Source organism: Amborella trichopoda, chromosome 11, assembly GCF_054954075.1.
Source record: "Amborella trichopoda isolate Santa Cruz 75 chromosome 11, AtrichopodaSantaCruz75HAP2 v2.0, whole genome shotgun sequence".
In the NCBI taxonomy this organism is placed as follows: Eukaryota; Viridiplantae; Streptophyta; class Magnoliopsida; order Amborellales; family Amborellaceae; genus Amborella; species Amborella trichopoda.
Window position 1 is genome coordinate 9569799 of NC_142346.1, and position 10651 is coordinate 9580449.

The 10651-nt window shown below is 42.2% G+C and overlaps 1 pseudogene; it reads left to right on the top strand.

Moving 5' to 3' along the window:
* Positions 1-9248: 9248 nt before the first annotated feature.
* Positions 9249-10405, top strand: LOC105421446 (NDR1/HIN1-like protein 10 pseudogene; annotated as a pseudogene).
* Positions 10406-10651: the final 246 nt, after the last annotated feature.

A 10651-nucleotide genomic window follows, 5' to 3' on the forward strand; every position in this document is an offset into this window, starting at 1 on the left:
ACTCTCGAACTCTCTCTCTTTCTCAGTCTTCCTCTCTCCCTCTCGATTTCTCTCTCTCACTCTCATTCTCTCTTCTTTTAGATCTCACTCTCTCTCTCCCTCTCGCTTATCTCTCTCTCTTTCACCAAGTCATGGATCCACGCCTAGGCATGCGCCTGGCTTTTCTCCTCTCCCTTCCTCTCGCCTCTCTCTCTCTTACTGTCATTTTCTCTTTCCTTCTCGATCTTACTCTTTCTCACTTCTCTCTCTTTCACCAAGTCACGGATGAGCCTGACTTTTCTCCTCTCACTTCCTCTCGTCTCTCTCTCTTACTCTCTTTCTCGATCTTTCTCTCTCTCCCACTCTCGATCTCTCTCTCTCAGTCTTCCTCTCCCTCCCTCTCAATATCTCTCTCTTTCTCGATTTCTCTCTCTCACTCTTACTCTCTCTCACTCACTCCCTCTCTCGATTTCTCTCGCTCTCTCTCTTTCTCTCTCTCACTTTTGTTTTCCCTCACTTTTCTATCTCTTTGCCTGTCTTCTCCCTTTCTCTCTCAAAATTTTCTTCCCTGTCCCTCTTACTCTCTCTTTTAATCCCTTCCCCTCTCTCTCTATGTTCATGTTTTCTTCCATTCATCTCATCCTTTCTTCTCTCATCCCCATCTCTTATCTTCTACATCTCTTCTACTCCTACACCTCTCGCTGTCTTTCTTGTCACTATTGCATTCATTTTCTTTTTAATCTCATATATCATCATTTTCTCCCTCTTTACTCCTTCTATGAGATATTTCATTATTATCGTTATTATTTTTACCATTATGAGGATATTTATTAGGATGACACCGAAAGGCTATCAGACTGATAAATGGTCCTTTATTTTCTCCCTCTTTCTGCTTAATCATCTTTAGTCTTTCCCCCCATTACATCCTCAATAAACCACCCGTTTAATAACAAGTCAAGGTCCTTCTACCTACTAGTTTGGTCATCTTACACATGTGTATTCATAAGGCGCAGAGTATAGCAAGGGAGCTAAAGTCTAACCAGCCTAAGGCTAGAGGGGCTTTCCGTCGTGATATAAGATAATGTGTCTACACGTCTGAGTGTGTCACGAACCCATGGTGAGGTAGGTTCCACCTCACACCCTTCTAATTCTCTCTCACTAGTTGGTACCGACTTGTTGGTCCACCACACGTACTGCAATTTCTGAGAGAGCAATCTCGGGCCTGACGCCACATCCAAGTCCCCTCTCATAGTCCCGAACTCGATGAGATCGAGGCTCAACCAGCTTGGCGACTCCAATGGGGATATCGCTACTCCATCGTCAGCCTGGTTTGCTTACTAAGCATTCTTCCCACTACACACACATGTCCTCGGAGTTGTTCAATCCTTTTGTCCAAGTTGGTCAATTTGTGATCCCCATGCTCACAAGCTTGTCCACTAGGTACAAGGTCTCACAAACCTCTCTCCCTATCTTCCTCTTGAGCGTAGACTATGCTTCACGCTCTCAGGTTCTCAGTTGACTTGAGGAGAGAAGGGACTCCCAAGTCCCTTACTCCCTATCTACCGACATCAACGGCCCAGCCGTTGGTGTCACTTGCATCGGTGGTCTGACAGCTACCAATAACTGCATTCACTCAATTACCTACAAGTCACTTGCCAGTCTTACTACTCAGGGTAGCCGAAAGGCCACCTTTCTCTCTTCCGCAATTGGCAAACTACATGTTGTTGCCTCTGCGGGTCGCCATACAGCTGCCTCCCACTCAATCACTCGAAACTGTTAGTCTTTATGACAGTTTGATCCAAAGAGAAGGCTTTAAAGCTACTGCCTCTCACCCATCTACTAAGACTAGCGGTTCATTTGCTGGGTCCACATCTCGAGGCAGCCCCAAAGCTACCCCAGTCCACCATCACGTGCTAGGTCTCCTACGACCTGGCCCCACACACAAGGGCATCCCCAAGGTCACTCCACTAAGCATGATGCATTTATCACTATACTCTAGGTGGGTCAAAGGCCACATCCCGAAAAGCACATAGGCAACGACCTTCTCGTCAACCCCACTTGCACATATCTACACACCCCGTGAGTAGTGGTCACAAGGCCACTCCATCACGCACATTAGCTCGTAGGACCAACATTTCTGAAGCTGAGCTTTCTATCCAAGCCCGAGTCGACCCCCAAGTCACCCGAGAGCCCATTGCAAGCCGTGTACACACACCCGGTCCCATGACTGCCCTGAGCTCTAAGGGTCAAGGCTAGTGGCGTGCACCTTCTCCCCCATTCAATCCACCCGTTCCATCAAAACCACTGACCACATCGTACTCAAAGACATTCCCGTTGAGTACAGTCCTCTCGTCCCCTGAACAATTTTATTGCCCACTGGCTCACGAGGACGAGCTCGGGGCAAAGCCCCGATGATGAAGAAGGTCAGGCATCCCCCATCCCTTCTAGTCAAAGCAAGAAAGTTACAGACACAACTCCGTCATATCCTCACTCCCTGCCTCGACTAATGGAAGCGGCCCTAGCCTACTTAGGGAAGGCCAACCACCTACAACCCCACTTCCAATTCCAGTTTTGCGAGAAGGTGCATTGGAATTTGAGGATCAAGCACAAGATTGGCATGCGAATCCCTCAGAACAAGAAGTCGGAGACACTGGTGACACCTAAACCCTTTGACCTTCTAAAGGTGAATCCCTTTTACGCGTTGCAGGCGGCAACGGAGTCCGAAGCAAAGGGAAAGAAACAATGCATGGTCATTGAGGTCATTGAAGATGACCCGAGTCGTCAAAACCCAAGGTCCCAAGACCGTCCCGAACCTGTGGCAACCCGGTCTCTTAGTAGAGCCCAAGTTCAGTTGGGGCACACCCAACCCTTTTTGACTGGTCTCTCAGACCGAGTCACCCAGTGATACAAAGCCCTTGCTATGCTTGAGACCTGCTTCCTCGAGGAGAGGGATGAGGTCATGGTTATCAATCAGACCAATGACGAGCCTCAATATTGCATAGCCCAACTTGAGGAGATCATCAACCAAATGGTAGAAAGGCTTAACTAGGTTGAGAGTGTCAGACCTCCTGCGAACTCATCCCTCCATGGGGCTAGTTCACCACAAGTACCACACTATGCTCATTCCTCACAGCGCCTCAGGCTCCTTCTCCCCTGTTACACTTGCAGATATTGATGCCATGGTTAATCACAGCCTATGAACTAGGCAGATTCCCAGGGCACAAGAAATAGATCTTTATCGCAAGCCCTACCCTGCATTCATTGACTTGTTGTCTTTCCTGTCTAATTACCAAAAGGGTAAACTCCCAATCTTTAATGTCACAGGCTCGCCTCACCAGCATATGGCGCATTTTGTATCTGCATGTCAAGAGACGGCCTCAGATGGTAGACTCCTCCTTCAGTTTGTGAAACACTAGATGGACCAGCATTCAAGTGGTAGGCTCGTCTCCTGTCAAACTCCATCCACTCTTGGGAGGAGATGGAACACCTGTTTTATAAGTGCTTCTTTGAGGTCGAGAGGGAAGTGCAAGCCTTATAACTCCTTACCATGACTTAGGGTCCAAACGAGCCTTTTGATCAGCTCATCGCTAGATGGAAAGACTTGGCCATGTACCAAAGCATATGCCTCAAGTTGATACAATACAAACTTGTATCCGCAATATGCAACCCGAGATCTCACTACATGTTGAAGCTTAGAACCCCACCACTATTTCAGACCTAATTTCTAAGGTGGTCCATATAGAAATCTTGTTCAAGCACCACGGCGGACTCTCAGCACAACCCTTAAGGTGAGGGGCAAACCGAAATGCTGACAGTAATTGCCTTAACACTTGGTGCAACAAGGAAAAAGGTGTGATCAGTACAGCAGCCACTGTCTCAGCGACCAAGTAGCCTACAGACCAAACCCCTCTTCAGACCTTGGATACTTCTAGGGGCATGTTGCCCTTGAAAACTCAAGAGACCCCTCAGCAAGCAAAGCAACGACCTCAGCCTTATAATAGGATGCCACCACCTCAAGGCCTCTATCGAACAAATTATTGGGAAGAAAATAGGAACAAGGTATACAACTTTGACAGGAGTGGGTCCCAACACATCTCCGAATGTTATTAGAGCAAGGAATGATTATACTTCCTGAGGCAAAGAGACCAAATGAAGCTGAATTTGTGAACAACAAGTGATATTGTGCATACCATCAAATGTTGGGGCATTCAGTCCATGATTGCTTCACTCTTAAGGATCATATTGAAGCATTGATTCAGAAGGGTCAGATATAGTTGGATAGCCTCAAGAAGGCGTTTGGGACAGCTGAGGCTCACATGGTCACAATCGAAGAAGAAGAACGAGTTTGAAGACTGCATTCTGATGAGTTGCCGTGCGACCTTCTCCCCACAATATTCGCCTTGATGGTCCAAGAAGGAATGATTTCCCCCCATTCATCAAGATAACTGAGGCACATAGTTCAAGGGACTGAGAATCTTTGTTGCCTATATCATCAAATAATAAGCTATGACATATCTCAGTGTTTTGGTCTCCAAGCACTTGTACAAGAAAAGATGGAAAGAGGGCAAATAGTTGTAGATGTCCCAGTTCTGAATCATGAAAGATCCACTCAAGAGCCCGGCCCGGTGGTTCGAAAGGTCACTCAAGAGCAGACCTTGTGTGAAGGTGCACCTCCTGAGTCCCTTGATTCTGATGAGCCTTCCACTTCACAGCCCTGGCAAACTTATAGGGGGCGAAGCAAAATGAAGTCCATGAAGAAGGAGGCAATTCTCCAAGAAAGCATGGCATTGATACCCCATAAGCCTCGTCAGCCTGCTCCCATCAATAAGAAAGGGAAACGTAGACGAGCCCCGAGAACCGAAGAATGCCCCAGCCCCCTGTTGAAGCAGTGTTCCTCCCACCAGTCCCTCCTCTGCCAACCTTGCAACACTTCCTCCACGAACTAGTCATGTTGCCCGAGGGCGATCATGATCGAAATTTGCAAACCAGTTAGGAAATCATCCCAGGGGTGACATCTACCCAAATCTCCCCTCACTCGTCCATTAAGGGTGAGGATCTAACAGAGCACCTCTCAACAATCCACAAAGAGTAAAGACCTTAAAGATGCCTTGCACACATGCAATAAGGGTTATGACATAAAAAAATCCCCCATCATGTCCAATGAGAGTGAAGACGTTAAAAACCTTTTTAAGTCCAATACTGGTGATGACCGCAAAAGCTACTTGGCTCGGTCCAACTTGAGTGATGACCCTAAAAGCTCTCCCCTGTGTTAAATCCCTGATTCTTTACCCTTCTTCTCTCAACCCATATCTCTCGAAACTTACTTTTGAGTGCTCAGATTTTGAGGCCCTCGATGAAGAGCTTAAGTGCTGCAATACCAGTAAGCGGTATCGAAAGAAAATAAAGAAGATGGTGGCACAAGCAGTTGGATTTCTAATTGTGGCCAATGCTCTAGCCTCCATGGCTATAAAGGTATAAACTACATCTTGATCTGGTTATGAGCCATGATTCCTACACTTGGCTAGAATATAAAAGGTTGGACCTGACTTAGGTTCGACTTGAACTTGAACCTAGACATATAGTTGGAGATCAACATGGGTATAGAACTTGGGCCTTGACCTAGAGTATGTTTGGGCCTAGACTTTAGACCGAATTCGGGTCTTAAATGTGAACCAACTTTTGGGCCTGGGCTAAGAGTTTTAGACTTAGGATTTGATCTAGATTCAGAGTTGAGGCTAGAGACCTAGACTCAACAAAGAGCTAGACTTAACTAAGCTTAGACTCGAACCAAGCTAGACTCAAACCTAACTAGCCTTAGGCTTGAACCTAGCAAGACAGAGACTTGGACTAGGTTAAACCTTGACTTAAACCTATGTAGACCTAGACTCAAACCTGAACAGATAAAAACTTAGACGGGGTTAGGTCTAAACTTGGTTCTGATTAGATCTGAACCTAGCTAAGCCCTAGACTTGAACTTTGATTGATCAAGACCTAGACTGGGCTAGACCTAAGCTGGAACCTATGTGGACCTAGACTCAATCCTAGCTCAAAGCAAGGATCCTGAAATTGGTTTGAAATAACTTGACTTATACTATAGCTAGGCTGGGTTTCGTGGGCTTTCTAACTAAGTAAAAAGCTGAAATAGGCTAGGCTTGATATGTACCCACATAAGGTCCTGCTACAGTCGTCTAAAGAGCTCAAACCTTACTATATTGGGCTTGTTTCGTGGTCATAGTTTCCCTAGAGGGATGCTTTGCTCAATTGTTGGACACATTCGTAATGCTGTGTGCATGAAACTGGGTTCCTGTATGCCTTAAGTGTCAGTGTCAGGGTAGTCGAAAATTTGAAATTCTTTGTGTATGTTTGAACTTGTGTGGATAGGTGTATAAGATCAACATTCAGTTATGTGTGAGATAAATATGATCAAACAAGCAAATGCAGGCAAGCCTATCTACTAATGCAAGAGATAAAAAAAGAAAAAAATATTTTAATCAATTGAAATAAGATCAAATACTTCTAGGCTAAGAAGATAAGATTAAAGCAAAGAGATAAGGTTAAATCTAATGTAAACAGATAGAATAAAGAAAAACCTACCCTATCTTTTTCATTTTTTATTTATTCAATAGATAAAAGATGCTTTTAAAGAGAGAGAGCCAAAGTATTCTAAACTTTGCAGAGGAGACTGAGAAAAAAGAAAAGAAAATAAAGATAAGACCAAATAAATACGATCAAGATAAGAGAAGAGAAGACTTTGATCTATCCATAACTTTTTTTTTTTTTATCTCAATAAAGATAAAAGATCTTGCTAAAGAGATAAAAAATAAAAAAAGATAAGGGAAAAGAAAAAGACCTAAGTTCTAATTTTTTATTTTTTTATTTTTGTATTTACAGAAAAGAAAATAAGGAAATAGAAACACCTCACAAAGGCTTGAAATAATTGGGAGAACGGGCTGCCGAAAAACATTTCTTGCAGTCTATACTACGCGATACGGGGAGTATCACGCAACACGACACATTGTGGTTTTGTGCCGATCTCATAGCAATATCAACTCAATTACCATGTGGAACAAGTTATTTTTAGATATTAGTAGAGAGAGTGGGTCTGCTCAAATTATAGGCTTAGAACATATCTGGTTTCTTCTGAGTCTACTGGCAGTGCCAGCTTCAAAATCCAGGTATTAGATCTTAAAAAATTCAAAATTTAAATAATTCTAAAAATAAAGAAATTTTAATAAAAAATAAAGTAAAATATTAAAACAAAAATAAGAGAGAGAGAAAGAGCACATACCTAAGAAACCCGGAGTAAGGGCCCGTGTAAGGACTGCTTGTTGATTTACACCTTTTGATGCATTCTCTTGTTTTCTTGAAGCATGTCTCTAAGGTTTTTATTTGGATCTTGGAGAACTTGATTTTAGGGTGAGGAATTTTGAGATGATCTTGAATTAGGGGCTTTTGCCTAAGGCTTTCTAGGGGTTTTCCCTATTTTACTAAAGATTTTGAGATTTTTCATATTTTCGTTGGAGTTTTCGACAAATTTCTTATTTTTCTAGGCTTTCTAGGGTTTATCCTAATTTTCTAAAGGGTTTTCCTATTAATCTAAAATTTCCTAATTAATTTTCTAAGGGAGCTGTCAAGGGATTTTTAGATCTGATTTTCGGGGATTTTAGAGAGGGTATTAATAGGTTTCACTAGAGTTAGCATAGAAATAATTTGATCTAATTGCCACGTTCTATTTGGAGAGGTTTGGGGTATTTTTCTGATATTTTTTTAGAATATTTTGGATTTAAAAACAATCTAAAAACTAATTTCTAGAAGGCAAAAGGGTCGTTGGGCCCATCTGGTCATGCGAGGCATGTCATTCGGCCTGACGCACCGTGTGGTATGCATTCCAGCCCAGGGGCATTTTGGAAGTTTGCTTTCTTATGTTTTGAGGGCTATAACTTTTGATCCGCAAGTCTGATTTGAGTGATACGTGGACCGCTAGAAAGTTCTCGAGGTCTACTATAGCTTGGGACAAGCCTTGGATGGTTTTGGGACATTTAAAATGTATCTAAGTTGACTACAACTCACTAGGGCGGTGGTGGTCCTTAGGGGTCAGAATTAGAGATTTTTAAGAATTTTTTTAACCAGAACTTGGGGGGCTCTACATATATATTCTGCTCACAAACACATAACTCTTCCAAAGATGGAGTTAAGTGATGGCGGGGGATAATTTTCACAACTTATTTGGTAGGTGACGCTTCCACAAACCATTTCTAAAGAGAAATTTAACTATGGGTGTGGTTTGCCTTAAACAATCCAATTAAGGGGCACCTCTAAATTTTATCAATGTAATTTTGACATCAAAAATTCTTCTAATGGCTTGAGAATCTCTTTTCATATCTAATTATAAAATTTTAAAGTCTAGAAATAGTGCAAATCAAGTAGATCTACAAACATATGAAAATCGTGAAAATGGACCGTCCAGATAATGTGTAGCAAAATATACTATTTTTAGGACTCAAAATTTTTTTTTTTGTCATATTCGTACATTTTGATGTCGAGATGATCAATTAGAGGGATTTCTATCATCCAAACAACCTTTTATGATGGATTTTTTAGGTGCATGTTCAATTCTACATTTTAAAGTTGCAACTTTATACAAACTTTTTCCTTCAAACAATTTCATAATACACTTGCATTTCAATAAGAAGGCACACATGGCGGAGCTTCATCCAAAATGCGCTTGTAAAGATCGTACGCACTTGTCCATCCATAACTAACATTCCATTACCAGCCGCAACCGCAACTGCAACTTCTCCTCTTGTTTCCTCTTTTTTATGCTTACGGTTTGTATAGAGCCAAGGTTATAAACAGTCAAATTAGAACGCACCTTCAAATAGTATTGAGAAATATGGTTTTAATATTGAAAAATTTTGTGACAACCTTAATTTATATTTTCATTTTTAGTTATAAAATTTAAAGCTTAAAAAATAGTGTCGAACAACATATCCATAAAAACTTGAAAATTTTGAAAACTGACGGTCCAAAAATACATGACAAGATGCACCATTTCCAAAACTTGATATCCATTTTTTTCTCATGTCCATGTATCATGAAGTCAAGATGATCAATTTGAAGATATTTGAACATAAAAAACAACCTCTTCTAGTGAAATTTTAGAGGTAGGCTCACGTTTGATTGTTTAGAACTTACCTCTTTACATGGGGAGCCTTCGCATGACCTTAATATAAATCTAAAATTTTAAGAAGCAGCATTGGACGGCCGAGATGCAAAGTTGGGGCTTCTCAAATCCCACCCACGTAAACCGCCAACGTAAGCTTCCGTATGCCAAGGGTCATGTCAAACCCTCCCGACACGTGCCAATTCCACATAGCGAAATATTAAACCAAAGCTTCCCTTTCACGCGTGGAGGCCGTTCTCCAACGCCTATAAATTCAATATCACCCACCAGGTCTATTATCTCTCGTTCCATTGCAAGCCCCAAAATTCCATGCAAGTCCTCCAGACCCTCAACTAAAAAATCTATAATCCCAACCCTTAGATCCGTATCGAAGACCTCTTCGATCGGGATCCATGATGCTAAGGGGGCTCATTTTAATGGAGCCTATTATGGTGCCCCTCAAGGAGTTACCGTCCCTCCTCCTCATGCTTATCATAGGCCACCAAGAGGTAGGGGCTGTGGCCCTTGCTGCATTCTTACTACTTTGCTTAAGTTGGTTATCACGATCATGGTCATACTGGGTATAGCTGCCCTAGTTGCATGGCTCATCTTGCACCCGAACAAGGTCAAATTTTATGTCGAAAATGCATCCTTGACAACCTCTCTGGCACAAACCACCTCTAGTACAACTTGCAGTTGGATATAAGCATTAGAAACCCGAACAAGAAGATTGGGATTTGCTACGATAAGGTTGATGCCATGGCTTATTATGAAGGTGAGAGGTTCAGTTGGGCTAGCTTGCCAGCTTTCTACCAGGGCCACAAGAACACCACGGTGCTCCAACCCAAGTTCACAGGACAACAACTCATGCTTTTGAACAGCTACTCAATTCCGACAGGGCACATCCGAGGGATTCTTCTATATCGATGTTAAACTGTACTTGAGGTCAGGTTCAAGGTTGGATAATTCAAGATTAAGACCAAGCGTTTCTCTCCAGAGATTGAATGTGATCTAAGGATCTCTCTGAGATCCAATTCCACCACTGAGCTCAGCAGGAAGAGATGTGACATTGACTATTGGTGATTGTTGACTTCTTATGTGTTTTTAGCTATTCTTTAATTTATTTATTTATCTTTATGTTTTGGTTTTATTGTTTGATTCCATGTCTTCTATTGTCATTTTGTCCTTTTCCTATGTACATTTTGTAGTATTGATTTCCTTGTATATTCCCTTGGTTATATTAAAAGTGATATAGTTATCTGATTTGGCTTCCTTTAATTGGTTTCCTGGTAGATTCCATGTCGGCTAAATGTACCTCTAATATCATATACAGGGTATATAGTCAGGTCTTGCCATATAAGGTCTTAATATGCCTTAGAAGCCCTGAGAGCAGTTCACCATATGCTTTAATGGTTGAACTCACTCAAAGACAGTAAAAAACATCTTAGTATGAGACCAAACTATAGGGTTTATATTCAGGGGCCATAAGATGCCTCTCCAAACAATACC